The sequence below is a fragment of the Orcinus orca genome, chromosome 7, assembly GCF_937001465.1.
Source record: "Orcinus orca chromosome 7, mOrcOrc1.1, whole genome shotgun sequence".
NCBI lineage: Eukaryota > Metazoa > Chordata > Mammalia > Artiodactyla > Delphinidae > Orcinus > Orcinus orca.
In genome coordinates this window covers 47,134,384-47,162,256 of record NC_064565.1, presented here as the reverse complement: position 1 = coordinate 47,162,256, position 27,873 = coordinate 47,134,384, and the positions used below count along the sequence as shown (strand labels likewise).

General features: G+C 37.0%; 1 protein-coding gene across 1 annotated transcript in view; it reads right to left on the bottom strand.

Moving 5' to 3' along the window:
- Window positions 1–27,180, bottom strand: part of PKP4 (plakophilin 4) — a 961,933-nt gene extending 934,753 nt beyond the window's left edge. The window contains exon 1 of the mRNA XM_049712690.1: window positions 27,158–27,180. The gene's annotated coding sequence lies outside the window, so the exon portion shown is untranslated. The remainder of the gene's footprint in view (window positions 1–27,157) is intronic.
- Window positions 27,181–27,873: the final 693 nt, after the last annotated feature.

Here is a 27,873-nt window from a genome sequence, read left to right as displayed (position 1 = left end):
AAATGTTAAAGCCTTCTCTAAATGGAAAAGAGGTAAGAATCTGTAGGAAAGGGGATTCCAGTAGGAAAGGAAACATATAGTAAGGATTGAAGATCATTTAAATAAGTGAGTACATAGATTAAGAGACAAAAATTTGTAAAAGCAACTATAACTACAATAAACAGTAAAGAGATAAGAAGATGTAAAATATGACATCAAAAACACAAAATGTTGGGGAGGAGTGTAAAAGTGTATATCTTTTAGAACTTAAATGAGTATCAGTTTAAATCAAGTAGATATAATTATGGGTCAACATATGAACCCCATGGTAACCACAAATCAAAAACCTACAAAAGATACACCAAAACCAAAAAGAAAGGAACCCAAACATACTACAAAAGAAAATCATCAAACCACAATGAGAGAAATAAAAAGAAGAAATGAACAGAAAACTTCAAAAACAACCAGGAAACAATAAAAATGGCCTTAAGTACATAACTAGAAATTATTTTAAATGTCAGTGGACTAAATGCTCCAGTCAAAAGATAGAGTGGCTGATTGGATTGAAAAACAAGACCCTTCAAAATGCTGCCTACAAGAGATGCACTTTAGAGCAAAAACACACACAGACTTAAAGTGACAAAATGGAAACAGATATTTTGTGCAAGTGGAAACAAGAAAGCAGGGATAGCAATATTAATATCAGACAAAATTTATTTTTAAAACAAAGGCTATAACAAAATGACAAAGAAGGGCATTATGTAATGGTAAAGGGATCAATACAAGAAGAGAATATTACACTCCTTAACATATATGCATCCAGTGCAGGAGCAGCTAAATATATAAAGCAAATACTAACAGACATAAATGGAGAAATTGACAATATACATTAACAGTAGGAGACTGTAACACTCCACCGACATCAATGGACAGATCATCCAGATAGGCAGTAAGGCAACTGTGGTCTTAAATGACACAATAGACCAGTGGATTTAATTGATATCTACAGGACATTATAAACAGCATCAGAATACACATTCATTTCAAGTGCACATGGATTTTCTCCATCACATACTAGATCACAAATCAAGCCTTAACAAATTTAAGAGAACAGAAATTATATCAAGCATTTTCTCTGCCCACAATGATAAGAAACTAGAAATCAACCACAGAAAGAAAAATGAGAAAAGAACAAACACATGGAGACTAAATAACATGTTACCAAATAAAAAACTAAAAAACAGAGAAACAAAAATGGGTCAACAATGAAATCAAAGGGGAAATCAGAAATTATCTCTAGACAAATGAAAATAAACACAACTCTCCAAAATCTATGGGATTCAACAAAAGCAGTTCTGAGTGGAAGTTCACAGTGATACAGTCCTTCCTCAAAAAATAAGAAAAACCTCAAACTAACCTATCACCTAAAAGAATTAGAAAAAGAAAAAGCCCAAAGTGAGAAGGAATGAAATAATAAAGATCAGAAAGGAAATAAATGAAATAGAGATTTAAAAATCAATAGAAAAGATCAATGAAGGCTTGAGTTGGTTTTTTGAAAAGATAAAAAAATTGATAAACATTTAACCATGCTCACCAAGAATTAAAGACAGAGGACCCAAATAAAATAGGAAATGAAAGAGGAGAAAGAAAACTGATACAACAGAGACACAAAAAAATCATACTATAAACAGAGATAACTGGAGTTACATGCCAACAAATTCGACAACTCAGGAGAAATGGACAAATTTCTAGAAACACAGAGCCTGCCAAGACTGAGTCAAGATGAAGACACAGACAATTTGAACAGAATGATCACTAGAAGTGAAACTGAATTTGTAGTAAAATAAATGCCTAGCAAACAAAAGTCCAAAACCAGACAGCTTCACAGGGGATTTCTACCAAACATATAAAGAAGAACTAATACCTATACTTTTCAAACTATTCCAAAAATTGAAGAGGAGGGAACACTCCCAAACTGATTCTCTGAGGCCACCCTCACCCTGACACCATAACCAGCCAAGGACACCACAAAAAATGAGAAAATTACAGGCCAATATCTTTGAATACAGACGCAAAAATCCTCAACAAAATATTAGCAAACTGAATCCAACAGTATATATAAAGGATCATACACCATGATCTACTTGGATTCATTCCAGGGTCACAAGAATGGTTCAACATTTGCAAATCACGCAATGTTATCCACCACATAAAAGTAATGAAAAAAACCACATGATAATATCAATTGACACAGAAAAAATATTTGACAAAATTCACCATCCATTCATGATTAAAAAAACAAAAACTCTCACCAAAGTGGGTATTGAGGGAACATATCTCACCATAATAAAAGCAATTTATGACAAACTTACAGTCAACATAATACTCAATGGTGAAAAGCTGAAAGTGTTCCCACTAAATTCAGGAACAACCCAAGGAGGCTCACTTTTGCCACTTCTATTTGACATAGTATTGGCAGTCCTAGCCACAGCAGTCAAACAAGAAAAAAATAAATAAAATGTATTCAAATTGGAAAGGAAGAGGTAAAATTATTACTATTTTCAGATGACATGTTACTTTATATAGAGAACCCTAAAGTTACCACCCCAAAACTATTAAAACTAATAAATGAATTCATCAAGGTTTCAGGATACAAGATTAATACACAGAAATTTATTGCATTTCTATACACTAATGAAATATCAGAATGAGAAAAGTTTAAAAAAAACCCCAAAAAAAGTAGGAATAAGTTTAACTAAGAAGGTGAAAGACGTGTACACTAAAAACTATAAAACATTAATAAAGGAAATTGATTCAAAGAAATGGAAATATATCCTGTGTTTTGGTTTGGAAGAATTAATAGTTAAAATGGCCATACTACTCAAAGCAATCTACAATTTTAATGCAATCACTGTCAAAATATCCATGCCATTTTTCACAGAACTAGAACAAATAATCCTAAAATTCATATGGAACCACAGAAGACCGTGAATTGCTAAAGCAATCCTGAGAAAAAAGAATAAAGCTGGAAGTATAACCCTCCCAAACTTCAGACTATACTACAAAACTACAGTAATCAAAAAACAGTGAGGTACTGGCACAAAAACAGACACATAGATCAATGGAACATAATAAAGAGCCCAGAAATAAACTTAACGCACCTATGGTCAATCTACAACAAAGGAAGCAAAAATATACAGTGGAGAAAAGACAGTCTCTTCAACAAGTGGTGCTGGGATAAATGAAACAGCCACATGTAAAACAATGAGATTAGAACATTCCTTCACACCATATGCAAAAAAACTCAAAATAGTTTAAAGACCTAAATGTAAGACCTGAAACCATGAAACTCCTAGAAGAGAACACAAAGCAAACACTCTGACACAAATTGTAACAATATTTTCATAAATCAGACTCCAATGCAAAAGAAATAAAAGCAAAAGTAAGCAAATGGGACCTAACTAAACTTAAAAGCTCTTGCACAACAAATGAAACCATCAACAAAATGAAAAGAAAACCTATTGAATGGGAGACAACATTTGCAAAGGATGCAGCTGACAAGGTGTGAATATCCAAAATATACACACAGCTCATACAACTCGATATCAAAAAAACAACCCAATCAAAAAATGAGCAGAGGACCTGAACAGACATTTTTTCGAAGAAGATATAAGCAGTTGGCTAACAGGCACATATATCTACATATAAAATAAGTAACAAGGATATACTGTATAGCACAGGGAATTACTCAGTATTTTGTAATAATGTATCATGGAGTATAATCAATCACTATGCTGTAGACTTGAAACTAACATAATATTGTAAATCAACTGTACTTCAATTAAAAAAGTACACTTTTTCCATTGGTTACAGTCCTGTGAGATTCATGAGCATAAGCCTCACTTCACTGGTCACCAGAGCCAGGCAATGTAGAGGTGCCTCTTGGAAGCAGCTACAAAAATTCATGGCACCAGGCAAGATATAACCTCCTTTCTTGAATATATCAATGATCTCGAGCAAGGAAGAGGTAGAGTACAAAATTTGTAATTACCTTTATTCCCTGAGAGCATCTGTAGGCCTCTATAAGTGAGTCAAACCAGAAGCCTGTCCCTCTGCCCAAAGCTGCTGGACAAGCAAATAGGCCTCTTTCTCAGAAACACTGAAGTTTAAGTCTACTGTCTGTGCAGTGCCTGGGAGTAATAGTCCACCAAAAACTGTCTTTCCAACTGTTACAGTCCCTTGAGACCCAGGAATGCAAGTCCCCCTGACCTCCAGGCAACAAGGGGGACCCCAAGGGGGATCCCCTGGGTGGCAGCCATAAAGACAGGGTCCTTAGACATAAAAACCAGGGCACCAGATGGGGCTCCTCCTAGGAGATATTGGCACTCTAGAGCACAGCAGAGGGAGAGTGCAAAGATGGTACGCATTAACTGAAGCAAGGCAGAGGGGGGAGTACAAAGACGGCATCCACTGAGAAAGAAAAATGGAATAGGAGAAAAGGAAAAAACAGGAAGAAATTTCAAAAGAGAAATAAGAGGGGGAATAAAAGGATGGCACCCGCCAGCTTTAGAAGGCAGAGGGAGAGCAGGAAGACGGCACCCACCAGCCTCTGTCCCCAGAGAGTATCCCAGTAGGTTCTGGCCCCTCAGACCAACACTTTAAAATGAGTAAATGAGTCTTTTTCACAAAATCTGGGCATTTTTCAGAGAGCAGCTTCTGTCTGGGCCCTGGGATGGGTGAGTTTGCCCATGAACTATTTTAGAGCTGTTTCAGAGTTTTCCACAGCCCCATGGGTCTCATGAATGGGAGCCTACTTGGTCTTCAAAGCCAGATGTTTTGGGAGTTCATCTCTCAGGTGGAGGTCTTCAAAGTTGGGGTGCCCAATGTGGCTTACAAAACATTCATTCCTCAGGGAGAAGTTCTGGGTTTTGAATTTCCTCCCAATTCTGGGTTACCATGCAAGAGGTGGAGTTTATGGCAAGATTGTGTTTCAGGTTTTCCTGCCTGCTTCAGTGTGGTTTTTCTCTCCTTGCCTGATGTGAAGGGGTTGCTGGGCCAGTTTTTAGGTTTTTTTTCAGAGGAACTTGTTCCATATGTAGCTGTATATTTGTTGTCTTGTGGGAGGAGGTGAATTTAGGATCTTCCTATACTGCTATCTTGAAATGGAACCTCTTCTTTCCTGTTAATTAAGTAGATCTCATCCCCTGTAGATGCAACAGCTGAAAAGTCAAAGCCTGAGAAAAATTTAAAAGATGGTCAAAATGATCAGCAAACCCCAAGAAGGGAGCCGCTTTCCTGAAGGCAGTTGCCTGCAGAGATAGCCCCTGAGTGTCTCTGACCCTGATGACCCAAACAAGTACCACTGAGTCCTAGATCCATGGGCAATCACTGTTCTTCTAAGAACCAAACCAAAAATTCATAAAACTGCCACACTATAAGAAAAATACAAGGTAGAGAGTAGAAAAAATAGGATTTTGAGAGGACTCTTTGATGGTCCTCAAAGAGTACAGTTCTTCTCTTTAGATGCTCTTTGCCAACCACACTAGTCACCAGAAGGATTAGTTACAGAGACATTATATCTTGCTGCATGGCTGTTTGATTTAAAAATCTACCATTGGGAAGCATGGCAGTTAAGAATCCTTTAGACTCAAAGATTGTGTGTTAGATGTCTATATTTTTAGACCCCTTCCTACACATGAAGACTCAAATGGCCTTTTCTGCAGGATAGGCCCGGAAATGAACTTCAGAAAACTATATCAATACCCAGTTGGGCATACCCAGTTCCTCCTCCCAGAAGGAATTAGCTTATTTCCAGTCATTAGGCATAAACTCCCTGCCATTGCAGACTGGGCTCTTCCTAACTCCACCTCATACGCATTTCAAACTCACCAAAGCCACCACCCTCATTTCTGTTACTCTGAGTCTCTACATTTATTTGCACTTTCCCCTTTTTGGGTTCTGCTATGTAGTGGCTCATTTAGCGCCCCGTTCAAAAGTCAATAAAATATCTGTTTGAAATTTAAAAAAAAATTTTTTTTAAGTCTACCATGGGGTGATAAAAGTTTGATGTCACTTAATTTAGGTTCAATTTCTGACTATGGATTGATATAATGGTTAACTCTTAAGGATTATTTTCTCTGGACCTCAATTTTTAAGTTTCTATAAGAATTGAGATAAGCTGCTCCTACAAACATCTTGGGCGATGGAAATGTTAATGCTAATTCTGAAAGAATTTTCAACCCACGCTTGAGGGAAAAAGAAAAAACGTCTGCCCTGCAGGTGATTAACATTAGAATGTTAGCACTAAGGAAGACCTTAAAGTAGGTCGTCTCTCATCCAATCTTTCAGTTTTACTGAATAGGCATGGGGAAAAGTCAAGTGCCTTACCCAGATAAGTAGCCTGGCAGGGAGATACCTGAACTTAGAACTCCTGATTTCCTGTCTAGCGTGTTTCCCCTACCAGTGGTTCCATAGTGAATGGGGATGACAATAACTGTCTTTGAATCACTAAGGTGATGTTAAAAATGCAAACTCCTGGAGTCTAGCCAGGATGACATATCTGGTGTTATAATCAGAGAGTCCATGTTTTTAATTTTTAGCACCCAAGATGCCTGATATGCAGCTAGATTTCTAATTACTGCCTGATATGCAGCTAGATTTCTAATTACTGCCTCCTGCTGCTTGGGATCTGAGTTAGCCCAGTGATGGTGAGAAAAGGAGGTTTCCAAAAGAGCAGACTATGGGGTCCATATATTGCAGAGATGCATAAGATGATCCACTGAAATGTAGGAAGAAATTTCTATGTATATATATTTATTTTACACCTAGAAAACGATTTTAAGCATTACTAATACTAACCGAGGAGTGGACACTGACAGCATTACTTGTGTTACAAATAATACAGAGAAGCCTGGAAGATCCCCAGTGTAGAAGGGCTGACAGAGCACCCCTTCCCCCAAGCATTTGCTTGTTTTCAATGTATCGAAATGACTTGTTCTTAAGGTTTATTCAGTTAAGTGGATTTATTAATTAGGTATCTACTTCTATGCAAATTAACTGTTATAAAATAACAATTGACTTGAAAGGATTCATACAAGAAACTTTCAGGTAAAATGTAATACTAATAATGCAAGCAAAACTGAACAAAAACATGGCGAAGATCACACTTTTCCTATTCTTTTGCGGGTGTGGGGGGCAATGAGCAACCAACTTGATTTTTTTTGCATGTTTTTAATTGAGGTATAGTTGATGTACAATATTAGTTTCATGTATACAACATAATGGTTCACAATTTTTAAAGGTTATATTCCACATACAGTTATTATAAAATATTGGCTATGTTTTTTGTGCTGTACAATGAGTCCTTGTTGATTTTATACATGGTAGTTTGTGCCTCTTAATACCTTTCCCCTATCATGCCCCACCCCACTTCCCTTTCCCCACTGGTAACCACTAAGTCATTCTCTATAACTGTGAGTCTATTTCTTTTTTGTTATATTCACTAGTTTGTTGTATTTCTTAGATTCCACATAAATATAAGTGATATCATACTGTATTTGTCTCTCTCAGATTTATTTCACTTACATAAAACCCTCCAAGTCCATCCATGTTGTTACAAATGGCAGGATTTCATTTTTCGTGGTTAAGTAATATTCCATTGCATATATATATAATATATATATATATTATATATATATATATACACATACCACATCTTTACCCATTCATCTGTCGAAGGACACTTAAGTTGCTTCTATATCTTGGCAATTATAAATAATGCTGCTATGAACATTGAGGTACATGTATCTTTTCAAATTAGTGTCTTCTTATTTTTTTCAGATATATACCCAAGAGTGGAATTGCTGTAACATATGGAAGTTCTACGTCTAGTTTTCTGAGGAATCTCCATACTGTTTTCCACAGTGGCTACACCAATTTACATTCCAGCCAAGAGTGTAGACAGGATCCCTTTTCTCCACATCCTTGCCAACATTTGTTGTGTTCTTTTTGATAGCCATTCTGACAGGTGTGAGGTGATATCTCACTGTGGTTTTTATTTGCATTTCCCTGATGATTGATGACGTTGAACATTTTTTCTTGTGTCTGTTTGCCGTTTGTATAGTATGTCTTCTTTGAAAAAATGTCTATTAGGTCTTCTGTCCATTTTTTTGATTGTGTTGTCTTTTTGATGTTGAGTTGTATGAGCTGTTTATGTATGTTGGGTTTTTATTCCTTATCAGTCATATCATTTAAAAGTGTATTCTCCCATCCAGTAGGTTGTCTTTTTATCGTCAGTGGCTTTCTTTACTGTGCAGAAGCTTTTAATTTTAATTAGGTCTATTTGTTTATTTTTGTTTTTATTTCCTTTACTTCAGGAGATGGATCCAAAAAAATATTGCTGTGATTTATATCAAAGAGCATATGCCTGTGCTTTTCTCTAGGAGTTTTATAGTATCTCATCTTACATTTAGGTCTTTAATCTATTTTGAGTTTGTTTCTGTAAATGGTGTTACAGAATGTCATTACTTCATTCTTTTACATGTAGCTGTCCAGTTTTCCCAGCACCACTTGTTGAAGAGACTGTCTTTTCTCCAGTGTATATTCTTGCCTCCTTTGTTGTAGATTAATTGCCAATAAGTGAATAGGTTTATTTCTGGGCTCTCTATCCTGTTCCATTGATCTATGTGACTGTTTTTGTCCCAGTACCATACTGTTTTGATTACTGTAGGTCTGTCGTATAGTCTGAAGTCAGGAAGCATCATTCCTCTATCATTCCTCATTCTTCTTTCTCAAAATTGTTTTAGCTATTTGGTGTCTTTTGTGTTTCCATACAAATTTTAAGATTATTTGGTCCAGCTCTGTGAGAAAAGGCCATTGGTATTTTGATAGGGATGGCATTGAATCTGTAGATTGCCTTGGGTAGTATGGTCCTTTAAACAATATTGATTCTTCCAATCCAAGAACACAGTCTATATCTTTCCATCTATTTGTGATGTCTTGAATTTTTTTCATCAGTGTCTTATAGTTTTTGGAGTTCAGATCTTTTGCCTCCTTAGGTAGGTTTTTTCCTGAGTATTTTATTCTTTTTGATGCAGTGGTAAATGGGATTATTTCCTTAATTTCTCTTTCTGATCTTTTGTTGTTAGTGTATAGAAATGCAACAGATTTCTGTGCATTAATTTTGTATCCTGAAGTTTTATCAAATTCATGGATGAACTCTAGCAGTTTTCTGGTGGCATCTTTAGGATTTTCAATGTATATTATCATATGCAAACAGTGACAGTTTTACTTCTTCTCTCCCAATTTGGATTCCTTTTATTTCTTTTTCTTCTCTGATTGCTGTGGCTAGGACTTCCAAAACTACTTTGAATAAAAGTGGCAAGAGTGGGTATCCTTGTCTTGTTCCTGATCTTAGAGGAAATGCTTTCAGCTTTTCACAATTATGATGTTAGCTGTAGTTCTGTCATGTATGGCTTTCATTATGTTGAGGTATTAGGTAGGCCAAAAGGTTAGTTTGGTTTTTTCCATAAGATGGCTCTAGTAGCACTTAGTTGTCTTTAACTTCATTTGAAACAATTTTGTTAGTTTGTATTTGACAGCTGTCATATCAGCATGCATTTAAAAAAAGACATCAAAATTGGTGAGTTTTTGTGTAGCCATTTTAATATTGAAGATGGAAGAGAAAAAGCAACATTTTCAGCATATTATGCTTTATTATTTCAAGAAAAGTAAAAACGCAACTGAAATGCAAAAAAAAAAAAGTTTTGTGCAGTGTATAGAGAAGGTGCTGTCACTGATCGAATGTGTCAAAAGTGGTTTGCAAAGTTTCATGCTGGAGATTTCTCACTGGACAATGCTCCACTGTAGGGTAGATTAGTTGAAGTTGATAGCGATCAAATCAAAATAATAATTGAGAACAATCAATGTTATGCAGAAGGTAGCTGACATACTCAAAATATACAAATCAAGTGCATAACCAGCTTGGTTATGTGAATCGCTTTGATGTTTGGGTTCCACATAAGTTAAGTGAAAAAACCCTTCTTGACCATGTTTCCACGTGCAATTCTCTACTGAAATGTAATGAAAATGTTCTATTTTTAAACCAAATTTTGATGGTAATGAAAAGCAGATACTGTACAACAATGTGGAATGGAAGAGATCATGGGGGAAGTGAGATGAAACACCACCAACGACACCAAACGCCGGTCTTCAACCAAAGAGGGTGATGTGTATATGGTGTGATTGGAAGGGAGTCCTCTATTATGAGCTCCTTCTGGAAAACCAAACGATTAATTCCAACAAGTACTGCTCCCAATTAGACCAACTGAAAGCAGCACTCGACAAAAACCATCCAGAATTAGTAAACAGAAAACGCACAACCTTCCATCAGGATAACTCAAGACAGAATGTTTCTTTGATGACCAGGCAAAAACTGTTACAGCTTGGCTGGGAAGTTCTGATTCATCCACCGTATCCATCAAACATTGCACCTTCGGATTTCCATTTATTTCAGTCTTTACAAAATTCTCTTAATGGAAAAATTTTCAATTCTCTGGAAGACTGTAAAAGGCACCTGGAACAATTCTTTGCTCAAAAAGATAAAAGTTTTGGGAAGATGGAATTACGAAGTTGCCTGAAAAATGGCAGAAGTTAGTGGAACAAAAGGGCGGTATGTTGTTCAGTAAAGTTCTTGGTGAAAATGAAAAATGTATCTTTTATTTTTACTTAAAAAACTGAAGGCACTTTTTGGCCCACCCAGTATATTCCCTCTTTGCCCATTTTCTGGAGAATTTTTTTTTTTTATCATAAATTCATGTTGAATTTTGTCAAAAGCTTTTCCTGCATCTATTGAGATGATCATACAGTTTTTATTCTTCAATTTGTAAATGTGGTGTGTCACATTGATTGATCTGCAAATATTAACAAAAAAATCTTTGCATCCCTGGGATAAAGGCCACTTGATCATGGTTTATAAATCTTTTGATGTATTATTGGACTTGATTTGCTAATATCTTATTGAGGATTTTTGCATCTATGTTCATCAGTGATATTGGCCTGTAATTTTATTGTGATATCTTTGGTTTTGTTATGAGGGTGATGTTGGGCTCATAGAATGAGTTCAAATGCATTCCTTCCTCTGCAATTTTTTTGTAATAGGTTGAGAAGGATAGGTGTCAAAACTCTTCACTAAATGTTCAGTAGAATTCACCTGTAAAGCCTTCTGGCCCTGGACTTTTGTTTGTTGGGAGTTTTTAAGTTACTGATTGAACTTTAATACTGGTAAATTGTGGTTGATTTTTTTCATTCTTTCAATATTTTTAAATAAATCATAACATTCTCTGCTGGCCTGAAAACTTTATGTTGAGAAAGTCTGATGACAGTCTTATGGGGGTTCTTGTATAATTCCTATTTTTTCTCTTGCTGTTCTTAAATTTTTTGGTCTTTGACTTTTGACAATGTAACTATTATGTGTTTTGGTGGGCTCTATTCAGGTTTAACCTATTTGGGATTCTTTCAGCTTTATGGATCTGGATGTCTATTTCTCTCCTCAGGCTTGGGAAATTTTCAGCCATTATTATCTTAAATATGCTTTCTAGCCCTTTCTCTTTTCTCTTTCTAGAACTTTCATAATGTGGACATTTTTTGATTGTGTCTTATAAGTCCTGTAGCCTTCTTCATTCTTTTTCATACTTTTTTCTTCTATTACAATATAATTTCAGATGTCCTATGTTCTAGGTCACTAGTTCTTTCTTCTGCATGGTTGAGTCTGCTCTTGAAGCTCTCTATTGAGTTCTTCAGTTTAGTCATTGCGTATTTCAGCTCTAAGATTTGTTTTGATGGTTTCTATTCTTTGAACTTCTTGTTTTGCTAACGCATTGTGTTCCTTATTTTGTTTAGTTGTCTGTGTGTTCTTGTACTTCACTACTTTAAAATGATTATTCTGAACTTTTTGTCTGACAGTTCATAAATCTCCATTTCTTTAGGGTCAGTTATTAGAGCTTTATTAATTTCTTTGGTGTCATGTTTACCTGATTTTCCATGATCCTTGATTCCTTACGTTGGTATCTGTGCATTTGAGTAAGCAATTTCTGCTTCCAGACTTTACAGGTTCACTTTGGCAGAGACAGTTATTCACTACAGCTCAACATGGGTTTCTGGACATTACTGCTGGTAATGTCCTAGGGCTCACTATCAGTGGCCTCGCCCATAGCTTAGGCTCTGAGGTCGGGGGTTGGGGGACTGCCACTGACTAAGAACAGTTGGATAGGACTGCTGGCTTTGTTCCCTGCCCAAGCAAAGGCTTTAGGGTGGGCTCCATCATTGCCTGGGTTCATTGATCAGACTTCCTAGATTATCCTCAGCAGTAACTGGGTCTATGGATTAACTTCCCTGCCTTGACAGAGCATCAAGATGTGTCCCAGGGCCTACACAGCTTGTTTGGGGGACCTAAATCAGGCAAGACTATGCACTGAATCCTGGCCACATAGGACCACTGGTTTTTCTTTGCTGATGGGAAAAGCCACAGGCTTTGCTCCCTGTACAAGTACCACTATAAGCAAGGCTGTTAGATGAGCTATGCAGCTTTCTGTGTGATCTGGTTAGGTTTCCTGGTTGGGCAGACTGCAGGATGCCTTCAACAGTGGACAGGGCTCTGAATCATTTACCTGCCTGGGCAGAGTGAGAGAACCAACTCCAAGGTTGGTAAGGCTCTTTGTGGTCTTGACTCAAGCTGACCCATGCCCCAAGCTCCTTGGCCAAATAGGGTCACTGCCTTGGCTCTGCAGCCTATCGGCTCTGCCTGCTGTACTCTCTGCTCAAACATTGCTGAGCTACACAGCTTCCAGGTGCTCTTGGCCGCCTTTCCATTGATACAGTGTCAGGAGATATATTCAGCAGTGGGCCAGGCTATGACTCAGCCTCCCTGCCTGAGTGGGGGCAGACCAGGCTGGAGGGCTGGCAAGTCTTTGTTTGAGGACCCAAATCTAACAGACTTGCACCTCATCAAGTACCCTGGTCAGACTGTGCCAATGACTTGGTTCTGAAGAGGAGCAAAAAGCCTCTGGTTGGGACTACTACTTGGGTGCTGCAGGTAGGAATTCAGTCTGCCAAGGTCCAGTTGCTGGTTGTTGCAAGCTCCTTCCCTTTCTCCATCATAATCAGATTCCCAGTGTTCAGATCCCTCAGATTCTCCTGCAGTTCCCATGGGGTGAGACCAGAGTGGGGGCTCCCAAAAAGGAACCCACAACACTGGGGGCACTGGATAACCATCTTGGGCTTTCTTTTCCCCCTGCTGCAACTGTAGGCTCAGGAGAGACCTCTCTGTGTGATCCTGCATCAGCCTGGGGGATGGGTAATGCAGTCAGGATAAGCCACTCCTCTTACCCTTCTAATGCAATCTGTCTCAGTCTCTGTGTTGCAGGGGCGTGTCAGCCTCACCCCATGTTCTAGGATTTTCTCAGTGGTGTTTTGTCCATGAAGAGCTGTTAGTTATTGTTCTTGGCTGGGGAGGGGAGCAAAGTCAGGAATGTTTTATGTCACCATCTTGGTGATGTACTCTGGACTGCTACTTTTTACTATAAACCTTGTAGAACTATTATATTAATCTTTTTAAACAATGATATGTATAATTTAGAAAAAATGAAATTATGAATTCACTAAAAGAATTATTAGTCACCCACTAAGTCTCTTGGTAATTAGCAGACTGACCTGACTTCCCAAACCAGCAGAAAATTGCCATTCCAACATTCTATAATACATTTTTCATTATAGAAAGATGGAAAATAGAGCAAATATGAAGAAATAACCTGGAGTAGCACCACTCAAAGATAATAGTTAAATATTTTAGTATAATCTGAGTTTTTTTAGGCATTTTTTCAACAAGCGAGTTCATATCTGGCAAGTACATTTGTGTCCTATATTCATATCTAAAAATGTCGAAACTATGTAAGATCATTTGTTGGGGGAAAAAAAAAAGAACCCAACCTCTCATACACATAGTACAGCAATTTAGCATACATATTCTACTCAGGAGAAGATTGGATGCACAGAATGAAAAGTTTGAAGTTTTTAACAAAGAGTTAAAAATATAAAGAACAACCAAACAGCAATGAAGCATACAATAACTGAAATGAAAAATACACTAGAAGGAATCAATAGTAGACTAAATGATACGGAGGAATGGATCAGTGAGCTAGAAGACAGAGTAGTGGAAATCGCTGATGCTGAACAGAGAAAAGAAAAAAGAATGAAAAGAAATGAGGACAGTTTAAGGGACCTTTGTGACAACATCAAGCACACTGATATTTGCATTATAGGGGTCCCAGAAGAAGAGAGAGAAAGAAAGGGGCTGAGAACATATTTGAAGACATAATAGCTGAAAACTCCCCTAACCTAGTAAAGGAAACAGTGATCCAAGCCCAGAAAGTGTAGATAGTCCCATACAAGATTAACCCAAAGAAGAACACACCAAGACAGATTTTAATTAACATGGCAAAAATTAAAGATAAAGAGAGAATATTAAAAGCAGCAAGGGAAACACAACAAATGACATACAAAGGCACTCCCATAAGGTTATCAGCTGACTTTTCAGCAGAAAATCTGCAGGCCAGATGAGAGTGGCATGATGTATTTAAAGTAATAAAAGGAAAAAGTCTACAACCAAGGATACTTTATCCCGTAAGGGTCCTAATTAGACCTGATGGAGAGATCAAAAGGTTTACAGACAAGCAAAAGCTAAACACTTTAGCACCACTAAACCAGCTTAACAAGAAATGTTAAAGGATCTTCTCTAAGCGAAAAAGAAAACTCCACAACAGGTAACACGAATATTACAAAATGAAAACACCCAATAGTAAAGGCAAACATACCGTAAATGTAGGAAATCATCCTCACACAAAGCTATTATGGAGGTTAAAAGACAAATAGTAAAATCATCTATATCCACATAAGCAGTTAAGGGATACATAAAACAATTAGATGTAAGATATAACATCAAAAACAGTAATCATGAGGGGAGAAGAGTACAAATACAGTGCTGTTAAAATGCATTTGAAATTAAGATATTAGCAACTTAGAATTATCACATATGTATATAGATTGCTATACAAAAACCTCATTGTAACCACAAACCAGAAATCTATAATAGATATACACACAAAAAAGAAAAAGGAATCCAAACATATCACTAAAGATAGTCATCAAATCACAAGAGAACAAAAGAAGGCAAAAAAAAAAAAAAACCAGACCTGCAAAACAACCCCCAAACAACGAACAAAATGGCAATAAAAACATACTATCAGTAATTATCTTAAATTTAAATGGACTAAATATCCCAATCAAAAGACACAGAGTGGCTGAATGCATACAAAAACAAGACCCATATACGTGCTGCCTATAAGAGACTCACTTCAGATCTAAAGACACAAAGACTGAAAGTGAGGGGATGGAAAAAAGTATTCCATGCAAAAGGAAATCACAAATAATCCAGGATATGAATACCTATGTTAGATAAAATAGACTTTAAAATACTGTTACAAGAGCTAAAAAGATATTACATAATGATCAAGGGATCAATCCAAGAAAAAGATTTCAATTGTAAATATATATGCACCCAACATTGGAGCATCTCAATACATAAAGCAAATATTAATGGACATAAAGGGAGAAACTGATAGTAACACAATAATAGTAGGGGAATTTAACACCCCACTTGCATCAATGTACAGATCACCCAGAAAGAAAATCAACAAGGAAACACTGGCCTTAAATAACACATTAGACCAGATAGACTTAATTGCCATCTGAAAGCAGAAGAATACACATTCTCTTCAAGTGCACATGGAACATTCTCTAGGATAAATAACATGCTAGGCCACAAAACAAGCCTTGGTAAATTTAAGAAAACTGAAATCATATCAAGCATCTTTTCTGACAATAATTGTGAGACTAGAAATAAACTCTTGGAAAAAATTGCAAAAACACACAAACACCTGGAGGCTAAACAATATGCTACTAAACAATCAATGAACCACTGAAGAAATCAAAGAAGATATTAAAAAAACCAAGATGTAAATGAAAATGAGAACACAATGATCCAAAATCTATGGGCTGCAGCAAAAATACTTCTATGAGGGAAGTTTATAATGATACAAGCTTGCCTCAGGAAACAAGGAATATCTCAAATAAACAATCTAATCTTATGTCTAAAGGAGCTAGGAAAAGAACAATCAAATCCTAAAGATAGTAGAACGAAAGAAATCATAAATGTCAGAGCCAAAATAAATGAAATAGAGACTAAAAACAAACCAGAAAAAATGAATGAAACTAAAAGCTGGTTCTTGGAAAAATTAAATAAAATTAATAAACCTTTAGCCAGACTCATCAAGAGAAAAAAAAGAGAGGGCCCAAATCAATAAAATCAGAAATGAAAAAAAGAGAAGTTACAACCAACACCACAGAAACACAAAAACTCATAAGAGACTATTATGAACAACTATATGCCGATAAAATGGACAACCTAGAAGAAATGGACAAATATCTATAAATATACAATCTACCAAGAGTGAACCAGGAAGAAACAGAAAATATGAATGGACCAATTACCAGTAATGAAATTGAATCAGTAATTAAACTCCCAACAAACAAAAGTCCAGGACCAGATGGCTTCACAGGTGAATTTTACCAAATATTTAGAGAAGAGTTAACACCTATCGTCCTCCAACTATTACAAAAAATTGCAGAGGAAGGAACGCTTCCCTACTCATTCTATGAGGCCAGCATCAACTTAATATCAAAACCAGACAAAGATATCATGCAAAAAAGAAAATTATAGTCCAACATCACTGATAAACATATATTCAAAAATCCTCAACAAAATATTAACAAATCAAATCGAACAGTACATTAAAGGGATCAAGTGGGGTTTATCCCAGGGATGCAAGGATTTTTCAATATCCACAGATCAGTGTGATACACCACATTAACAAATTGAAGAACAAAAACCATATGATCATCTCAATGTATGCAGAAAAACTTTTGACAAAATTCCACATCCATTTATGATGAAAACTCTCCAGAAAGTCAGCATAGAGGGAACATACCTCAACATGATGAAATCCATATATGACAAACCCAGAGCTAATATCATTCTCAATGGTGAAAAGCTGAAAGCATGTCCTCTCAGATCAGGAACAAGACAAGGATGCCCACTCTTGCCACTTTTATTCAAAGTAGTTCTGGAAGTCCTAGCCACAGCAATCATAGAAGAAAAAAAAATAAAAGGAAGGAATAAGTAAAACTGTCACTGTTTGCAGATGACATGATACTATACATTGAAAATCCTAAAGATGTTACCAAAAGACTACTAAAACTCAATGAATTTGTTAAAGTTGCAGGATACAAAATATATAGAAATCTGTTTCAGTTCTATAATCTAACAATGAAATATGAGAAAGGGAAATTAAGGAAACAATCCCACTTACCATTGCATCAAAAACAATAATATACCTTGGAATAAGCCCACCTAAGGAGGTAAATGACCTGTACTTGGAAAAACTAAGACGAAAGAAATTGAAGATGGTAAAAAAAAAGATGGAAAAGTATACTGTGTTCTTTGATTGGAAAAATTAATATTGTTAATATGACCATGCTACCCAAGACAATCTACAGGTTTAGTGCAACCTCTATCAACATACCAATGGCACTTTTCACAGAACTAGAAAAAAACAGTTTTAAAGTTTGTATGGAAATACAAGAGACCCCAAATAGCAAAAACAATCTTGAGAAACAACAGAGCTGGAGAAATCATGATCCCTGACTTCAGACTACACTACAAAGCTACAGTAATCAAAACAGTGTGGTACTGGGACAAAAACAGACACATAGATCAATGGAACAGAATAGAGAGCCCAGAAATAAACTCACACACTTATGGTCAATTAATCTATGACAAAGGAGGCAAGATATACAATGGAGAAAAGACAGTCTCTTCAATAAGTGGTGCTGGGAAAACTGGACAGCTACATGTAAAAAAATGAAATTAGAACATTCTGTAACACCATTTACAGAAATAAACTAAACATTGATTAAAGAAAGACCTAAATGTAAGACCAGAAACCATAAAATTCCCAGAGGAAAATGTAGACAGAACACTCTTTGATATAAATCATAGCAATATTTTCTGGATCTGTCTCCTAAAGCAAAGGAAATAAAAGTGAAAACAAACAAATGGGACTTAATCAAACTTAAAAACTTTTGCACAGCAAAGGAAATCACTGACCAAATGAAAAGATAACCTACTTAATGGGAGAAAATGTTCTCAAGTGATATGGCCAATAAGGAGTTAATATCCAAGATATATAAACAGCTCATAGAGCTCAACAGTAAAAAACAAACTTGATTAAAAAATGGGCAGAAGATCTGAAGAGACATTTTTTCCAAAGAGAACATGCAGATGGCCAACAGGCACATGAAAAGATGCTCATCGCTAATCAGAGAAATGAAATAAAAACCACAATGACAGATCATCTCACACCTGTCAGAATGGATATCATCAAAAAGAACACAAATAACAAATGTTGGTAAGCCTGAGGAGAAACTATTACCCTTGTACACTGTTGGTGGGAATGTAAATTGGTGCAGCCACTGTGGAAAACTGTATGGAGGTTTCTCAAAAAGCTAAAAATAGAACTACCATATGACCCAGCAATCCAAATCCTGGGTATATGTCCAAAAATACAGAAACACTAATTTGAAAAACTACATGTGCCCCAATGTCATAGCAGCATTATTTACAATAGCCAATATATGGATGCAACCTAAGTTCCCGTCAACAGATGAATGGATAAAGAAAATGTGGTATATGTATACAATGGCATACTACTCAGCCATAGAAAAGAATGAAATATTGCCATTTGCAACAACAGGATGGACTTGGAGGGTACTATGCTAAGTGAAATAAATCAGAGAAAGACAAATACTGTATGGTATCACTTATATGCGGAATCTAAAAAATACAACCAACTAGTGGATATAACAAAAAAGTAACAGACCAAAAGATATAGAGAACAAACTAGTGGTTATCTGTGGAGAGAGGGAAGAAGTGAGGGGCAATATAGGTTAGGGGATAATGGGGTATAAACTATTATGTATAAAATAAGCTACAAGGATGTATTGTACAGGGAATATAGCCAATATTTTATAATAACTATAAATAGAGTATAACTTTTAAAAATTGTGAATCACTACTGTACACTAACATATAATATTGTACATCAACTATATTTCAATTTTTAAAAAAGGCATTTGAATTGGAGAGGAAGAAACAAAACTGTCACTATTTGCAGATAACATATTATATATAGAAAACTCTAAGAACTCCACCAAAATACTGAATTCATTTGCATTTATATACATTAACAAACTATCAGAAGGAAAAATTAAGAAAACAATCCCATTTACAATCAAAAAGAATTAAGTACCTAGGAATAAATCTAACAAGAAAGTGAATGACCTATACTGAAAACTGTAATTCATTGATGAAAATAATTGGAAACACAAATAAATGGAAAGGTATCGTGTTCATATGTTGAAAGACTTATTTTTAAAAATGTCCACACTACCAAAAGCAATCTACAAATTCAATCCATGCAATCCATATCAAAATTGCAATGGCATTTTTCACATAAATATACAATTCTAAAATTTGTATGAAACCACAAAAACCCTGAATAGCCAATGAAATCTTGGAAAAGAACAAAGACATCATGCTTCTCAATTTCAAAGTATATCACAAAGCTTTAGTAATCAAAACATTATGGTATTGGCATAAACACAGGTACATAGATCAATGCAACAGAATAGAGAGCCCAGAAATAAACCCATGCATTCACGGGGAATTAATCTATGACAAAGGAGTCAAGAATATATAATGGGGACAGAATATACAAAAAGTACAGTCTCATCAACAAATGTGGCTGGGAAAACTGGACAGCTACATGCATGAGAATGGGTCTAGACTCCTATCTTACACTATACACAAAAATAAACTCAAAATGGATTAAAGTTGTGAATGTAAGACCAGAAACTGTAAAACTCTAGAAGAAAACATAGGCAGTAAGCTCCCTGACATAGGTCTTGGTAATGATTTTTTGGATCTGACTCCAAAAGCAAAAGGCAATAAAAGAAAAATAAACAAGTGGGACTATATCAACCTAAACAGCTTCTGCACAGTAAAGGAAACCATTAACAAACTGAAAAGGCAACCAAATGAATGGGAGAAAATATTTGCAAATCGTACATCTGATAAGAGGTTGAAATCTAAAATGTGTAAAGAACTCATACAACTCAATAGCAAAAAAGCAATCTGAGTAAAAAATGGGCAGAGAACCTGAATAGACATTTTTCCAAAAAAGTCATACAGATGACCAACAGGCACAGGTGCTTAATATCACTAATCATTAGGGAAATGAAATCAAAACCACAATGAAATCATCTTACACTTTTAAGAATGGCTATTATTAAAAGCCAAGAGATAAGTGTTGGTGAGGATGTGGAGAAAAGGGAGCCTTTGTTGACTGTTGGTGGGAATGTAAACTGGTGCAGCCTCTATGGAGAACAGTATGGAGGTTCCTCAAAAAATGAAAAATAGAATTACCATAGGATTCAGCAATTCCACTTCGGGGTATTTATTCCACTTCTGGTACTTATCTGGGTATTTATCCACTTCTGGGTATTTATCTGAAGAAAATGAAAACACTAATTTGAAAAAGGTTCATTCTGCAACTCCACGTTCATTGCAGCATTACTTATACTAATATACTTATAATGTAATGCATCCATTGACCAATGAATGTAATATATAGAAGATGTGATTATACACACACACATAGGCACATGCACCCAACACACAGGAATTCTATTCAGCCATAAAAAAGAGTGAAATCTTGCCATTTGTGACAACATGGATGAGGGCATTGATGCTAGGTGACATAAGTCAGAGAAAGACAAATACCATATGACCTCACATGTGGAATCTAAAAAACAAACAAACAAAAAAAGCTCAGATTCATATGTACAGAGAGACTGGTCGTCGCAAGAGGCAGTGGGTGGGCAAAATCAGTGAAAGTGGTCAAAAGGTACAAACTTCCAGTTATAAGACAAACAAGTCCTGGGGATGTAGGTACAATATGGTGACTATAGTTAATAATACTGTGTCGTATAATTGAAAGTTGCTAAGCAAGTAGATCTTAAAAATTTTCATCTCAAGAAAAAAATTGTAAATATGTACAGTGATAGATGCTGACTAGACTTACTGTGGTGATCATTTCCCAGTTATACAGATATGGAATCATTTTGTTGTATACCTGAAATTAATATTTTATATCAATTATATCTCAGTAAAAATATATGGGCTAGTTGGCTTCATGTTCCATATGAGTCTTCCCCAGCCTCTTCCTCTCCTTTATTTTCTTCTGTGTTGGTGTGAGAAATTGAGGAAAAAGAACTGATCTAGGTAATTCCTGGCTACCCAAAGAAACCTAGCTGGTAAGTTTATAATTTGAAAATAATAGTTGAAAACTATTATATACTTACCTATGCAGTTACCATTTCCAGTGCTTTGCTTTCCATCATGTAGAGCCAAACTTTCATCTGATATTATTTTCCTTCTGTCTTTTAACATTTTTTCCTTTCTTTAACAATTCTTTTACTGTGGGTCTGCTGGTGATAAATTCTCTCAGCTTTTCGATGTCTGAAAAAGTATTTTGTCTTCAGTTTTGAAAGATGTTTTCACCAAGTATAGAATTCTAAGTTGACATTTTTCTTGCTCCACTATCTTGTTTGCATTTTTCCTGTGAGTAATCTGATGCCATCCTTACCTTTGTTCTGTCTAGAATGATTTTTTTTTTTTTTACCCTTCTGGTTGGTTTTAAGATTCTGTTTTTATCACTGCTTTTAAGCATTTGATTATGATGCACCTTGATGTATTTTGTTGTTGTTTTTCTTGGGATTTGCTGAGCTCTTGAATCTGTGAATATAATATTTTCATCAAATTTAGATTTTTTTTATTACTTCTTCAATTTTTTAGTTTTCTATGCTCTTCTCCTTTCCTTTGGAGATTTCAGTTACACATACATTAGGCCACCTGATGTCCCACAGTTCCTTGATGCTCTGTGTATTTTTTTTATAATTCTCTTTTCATTCTACATTTTCGAGGGTTTCTATTTCATGTTCACTAATCTTTTCTTCTGCAATGTCCAATCTGCCATTATCCCCATTTAACGTATTTTTCATCTCACATGTAGATTTCTTTACCTCCAGAATTTTAGTTCAAAACCAGTATGTATATATATTTTTTTACAAAAATCTTCCATGTCTCAAGGTTTTGTCCATATGGAATACAGTTAAAATAACTGCTTCAATGTCATTGTCTGCTAATTCAAATACATGTGTCAATTCTGGGATAGTTTCAATTCACTGATTTTTCTTCTCATTATAGGTCATATTTTCTTGCTTCTTTATAATTCTGGTAATTTTTTTATTGGATGTCACACACTGAATTTTACCTTAGTGAATGCCAGATATTGTTGTATTCTTTAAAATATTTCTAAACTTGGTTCTAGGTTGCAGTTGTTACTTGGAAACACTTTAGTCCTTTTGATTCTTGCTAAAATTTGTTAGGTGGGCCTGGAGCTATGCTCTGCCTGGGGATCATTATTCCCCAATACTGAGGCAAGACTCTTCTATGTACTTTACCCAATGCCCCATGAACTACCAGTTTTCAACCTTAGAAACAGGCATTATTTCTGGCCCTGTATGAAGACCAAGAGCAGCTGCCTCTCATCCTTTCAGGTTGTTCTTTCTCCAGCTTTGGGTAGTTTCCTCACATACATGCACTGATCAGTATCCAGCTGAATACTCTTCATATAACATAGGTCTTTGCTTCCAGAAGATTTCATCTGGAATCTTTATACTCTTTTACACAGCATGAATTTTCTCTGGTGCTTAGTGATTAAATTTTTAGACTGAGTCATACCTTGGGGCAGTGGTTCTCAACATGTGGCCCCTAGATCAATGATAATCAGTATCACCTGGCAACTTATCAAAAATGAAGATTATTAGGTTGCATCTCAGACATATAGAATTGGAAATTCTGGATGGGGAGGCATTTTGTGGAGCCAGCAACCTGGGTTTTAACAAGCCCTCCATACAATTCTGATTGGTGCTAAATTTGAGAACCAATGCCTTACAACCCAGAGTTTGAGTAAAGAGGGAAGGAGTCTTAGGTAATATTTCAAGTGCCATTGAATCCTCATAATTGTGCAGCTGCCAGTCTCACTTACAAACAATTTGGCCTTAATCAGGTAAAGAGTTAAAGATGACAGGAGTTACTCAAGATAAAGAGAATATAAGAAGCAGAAAAGTTTTTCTTCTTGGAAAGTTTCTTGGTTAAAACAATTCTTTCCAAATTTCCTCTTCTCTTATAGCATAGGGAGTTTGGGAGATGAGAGGGTTGTAGAGAGTTGGGCACTGCAGTAACTATAAAATAAGTAATCTTATTATGTACCCAAGGCTTTCAAGGGAAATGAGCTAAGGGACTGTGCTCAGGGACCATGTCTCCAGCTTTTGGAATTTCTCAGTCCCTAATCCCATGTCTGGTAAACAGGCTGTTGACTCCAGAGGGGAAGTTGGCAGCAGCAAGAAACGGGACAGGAGTTCATGCCATAGGGCAATGTACATTGGACAAGGGTTGCAACAATGTTGGGTAAAAGCACTTATCATGAAAAAATTGGCCTTTCAAGAGCAGTGGGCCAATTTCCCAGGCAGGCAAGGTTTGTTTGTCCAAAAGGTCTTACTCTGTCTCTCTTGGCCACATGATGGCCCTGCCTCTCCTCTCTGCCAGTCAAAAATGGGACAAGAAGGGCAGAGAAGAGACAGAAGCTGCTGCTCTATTTATTTTAGTGGTTTGCTTCTTCTTTGCCAAACAGTAAATTTATTCATATTTAAATAACCAGGTTCTTCCTAAATAGACCCTAATTTGAAAAGGAAAGATTGGTAGTCTGAGGAACATCTTAGACAGTATGAAAGACAGGGTTGACTTTGCTAATTGCTGGACAGTACACACAGGTGATACAAGTGCCCCCAAATTTTGAGTACTCAGGAATTGTATTACATATTCTTTGCCCATAGAACTGTTAGGTCACCCAGCTGGGGCCCTTTAACCTCATCTCTATGCTCAGCTCTGCCATTCCCAAAATTCTGATCTTAATCTAGTTTCAAGTTTCCTCACATGTTCATTACTTTCCTCAATAACCATTTACTAGTGATTTACTAAAAGCCAAGCTTGTACCAGGTGCTAGAAAACATCAAAAAGGAAGTGCCATCCTGCTTTTACAGAATAGAGTCATACAAAATTGCAAAGGGTACTCTCAGGGTAATAGGAGTCCTGGGCCAGGAGCTCTTTATTGCTGCAAGGTTTATATAGTCTCTTTTGTCTGGATACAGTCACTGAGCTCTGCGCATGTTCCCTGTAACTAAATGTTGGTCTCCTATACCCACACTCTCTCACCTCACCACTGCCATCATAATCAAGTTCCTACTTTAGAGCCTTTATTTAGTTATAATAACCAGCATTTATAAGCCATTTAATACATGCAAACATTCTCTAAAGGCTTAACATTATCTAATACATCACCTCATTTAATTTTTAGAGCAACTTAATGAGAGGCTGTTAGGCTATTATCCCCACTTACAGATGAAAAAATTGAGATATGGAGGAATGAGGTAATAATCCTCATTCCTGCCTTGCAATGACAATCTTATCTAGTTTTTGGAGCTCTGTCCTGAATACAGAGTCCCATGCCTGAGTTTATATCTGATTCTGGAATCACTCTGCCAGTGCCTGCCTAGAGGAATTCTGGTTGCAAACAAGAACCTGTTTCTTACCTGGGTCTTAGTGTGCATCTTATTGTATTTTGGCTTATTTGTTTCCTTGGCTGTCTCTCCTTCTAGACTGTGAACTATTCAGTAGCAGGGATCACTTGGCACATACTTGATATCTAATAAATATTTTTTTCCTCCCTTTGTAGTAGATGCTGAATGGATGTATCTTAAATGCTGCTGGACCTTCTTGTAGTACCTGCCTTACTTGGCAGCTTTATCTAATCTAGGGCTCTTACACTTAAATAAATCAGCTAGGCTGAGGGTAGTGTAAGAGGCAGTAGTGGGGAATGAGGCATACTGAAAAGTGTCCAATTTAAGGAGGCAGCTGTTACTCATTTCCAGCTGATTACTGCCCTACAAAAATGATGACTCCATGCTGCCAAATTTTCAAGATAATTCAGAACTATGGATTGTTACATAAAATCTTCCAAACTTAAAAACATTGCCAAACCAAGGAAATCTAAAGTCCAAATTTTCTATATGCATTCTACATATTTTTAAAGAGCTAATAGTTGTTTTTTAGATGATTTGTTTAGACGTAGAGACATAGACACACATACGAACACTCAAAAAATAGTGTTTATGATAATATGAACTAACAGAGCCAGGGCAAATGAATCAATCATGAGGCTAGTATATAGAAGCAAAGATTTCAAAAGGAGAGAGAATAAAGTTGGGGAAAGACCAATGAGAACAGATCTGGGATAAAGGGGAAAGGGAAGAAAATCTAACTGCTAGCTCTAATAGGGCATTTATTAAATCTCTTCTCTCAATAATGTGATAGCTCATAGACTATAGCTAAGGAGTTGTAATGCCTTGCTATTGTGGTGTTAAAATGACAGGGTGGCAACTTCACCTGTTTTGGAGTTTGGGGGGATGTTTTGCTGGGTTGCTTACTTGGGAACCCCCTGCTTTATGGAAGTGTTTTCCAGAAACTCCTTTTGCCTGCAACCATACCCACAATCTTCATTAATGTGTGTGTTTGGGCCCTGCTCATGGGAAACAGGGCTTGAGAGGATAACTTTTTCACAAAAAGATGATTTTAGAATACCGTAGATTCATATGGAACGTGTTGAGAATTTCTTGAAAGATGGTACCATCTTCAGGAAATGGAGAAGCATTTGCTAATTTTTGTGAATATTTCTTCAACACCTATTATGCACCACGTATGGTTGTGAGCAACTTTCACTGAGCAATGGTGGGTAACAAGAAATAAAAGCTGTGATGTCTATCTTTTCAGAAATGTACAATTGGCTTGGGTGGGAAGAAAATGGAGCCATCTGTAGAGGAGTACGTTCAAGGAAGTTGCAAAATAAGAATGAGGAAAGGAGAAAAATCAGAGAAGGAAATATGCATTCTGACTTTTGACTGAGAATCTCTTTGCCAATTTGTCCTTACACACGAAGCAATACACTCCTACAGTAAGAAACAAAACAAAATCTCAAATAACCTTGCCTCAAGGACCCAGAAAAAGAACAATAAACTGAGCCCAAAGTTAGCAGGAAAAAGGAAATAAAGATTACAGCAGATATAAATGAAATAGAGAATAGGAAAATAGAAAAGATTAATAAAGCTAAGGGCTGCTTCTATGAAAAGATAAAATTGGCAAACTATACTAATGAAAGAATAAAGAAAAGGACAAAACCCAACAAATTATAAGTCAATTAGGGGATATTACACCACCACAAAAATACAAAGGATAAGAAGCTACTATGAACAACTATATGGAAACAAACTAGACAACCTACAAAAAAATGGAAAAATTCTTATAAACATACAACCAACCAAGATTAATTAGGAAGAAATAGAAAACTGGAAAGAAGGCCAATTACTAGGAGAGACCTTCAAGAGGGCAGAGGATTAAGACGTGGAGATCACCTTCCTCCCAACAAATACATCAGAAATACATCTACATGTGGAACAGCTCCTACAGAACACCTACTGAATGCTGATAGAAGACCTCAGACTTCCCCAAAGGCAAGAAACTCTGCACGTGCCTGGGTAGGACAAAAGAAAAAAGAAAAAACAGAGACAAAAGAATAGGGACAGAACCGGCACCACTGTGAGGGAGCTGTGAAGGAGGAAAAGTTTCCACACACTAGGAAGCTCCTTCACTGGTGGAGATGGGGGGTGGCTGGAGGAGAAGCTTTGGAGCCACGGAGGAGAGCACAGCAACAGGGGTACAGAGGGCAAAGCAGAGAGACTCTCGCACAGAGGATCGGTGCCGACCAGCACTCACCAGCCCGAGAGGCTTGTCTGCTCACCCGCTGGGGTGGGCAGGGGCTGGGAGCTAAGGCTCGGGCTTCGGAGGTCAGACCCCAGGTAGAGGACTGGGATTGGCTGCGTGAAAGCCTGAAGGGGCTAGTGCGCCACAGCTAGCTGGGAGGGAGTCGGGAAAAAGGTCTGGAGCTTCCAAAGAGGCAAGAGACCATTGTTTTGGGGTACATGAGGAGAGGAGATTCAGAGCGCCGTTTAAACAAGCTCCAGAGATGGGTGCCAGCCGCGGCTATCAGTGCAGACATCAGAGATTGGCATGAAACGCTAAGACTGCTGCTGCAGCCACCAAGAAGCCTGTGTGCAAGCGCAGGTCACTATCCACGCCTCCACTCCCGGGAGCCTGTGCAGCCCGCCGCTGCCAGGCTCCCTCGATCCAGGGACAACTTTCCCGGGAGAACACATGGCACGCCTCAGGCTGTTGAAACACCATGCCAGCCTCAGGCGCCGCAGGCTCTCCCCGCATTCCATACCTCTCCCTCCCCCTGGTCTGAGTGAGCCAGGGCCCCCTAATCAGCCAGTCCTTTGTCTGGGCAAAGAACAGACGCCCTCAGGCAACCTACATGCAGAGGCAGGGCCAAATCCAAAGTTGAACCCCAGGAGCTGTGTGAACAAAGAAGAGAAAGGGAAATCTCTCCCAGGAGCCTCAGGAGCAGCGGATTAAATCTGCACAATCACCTT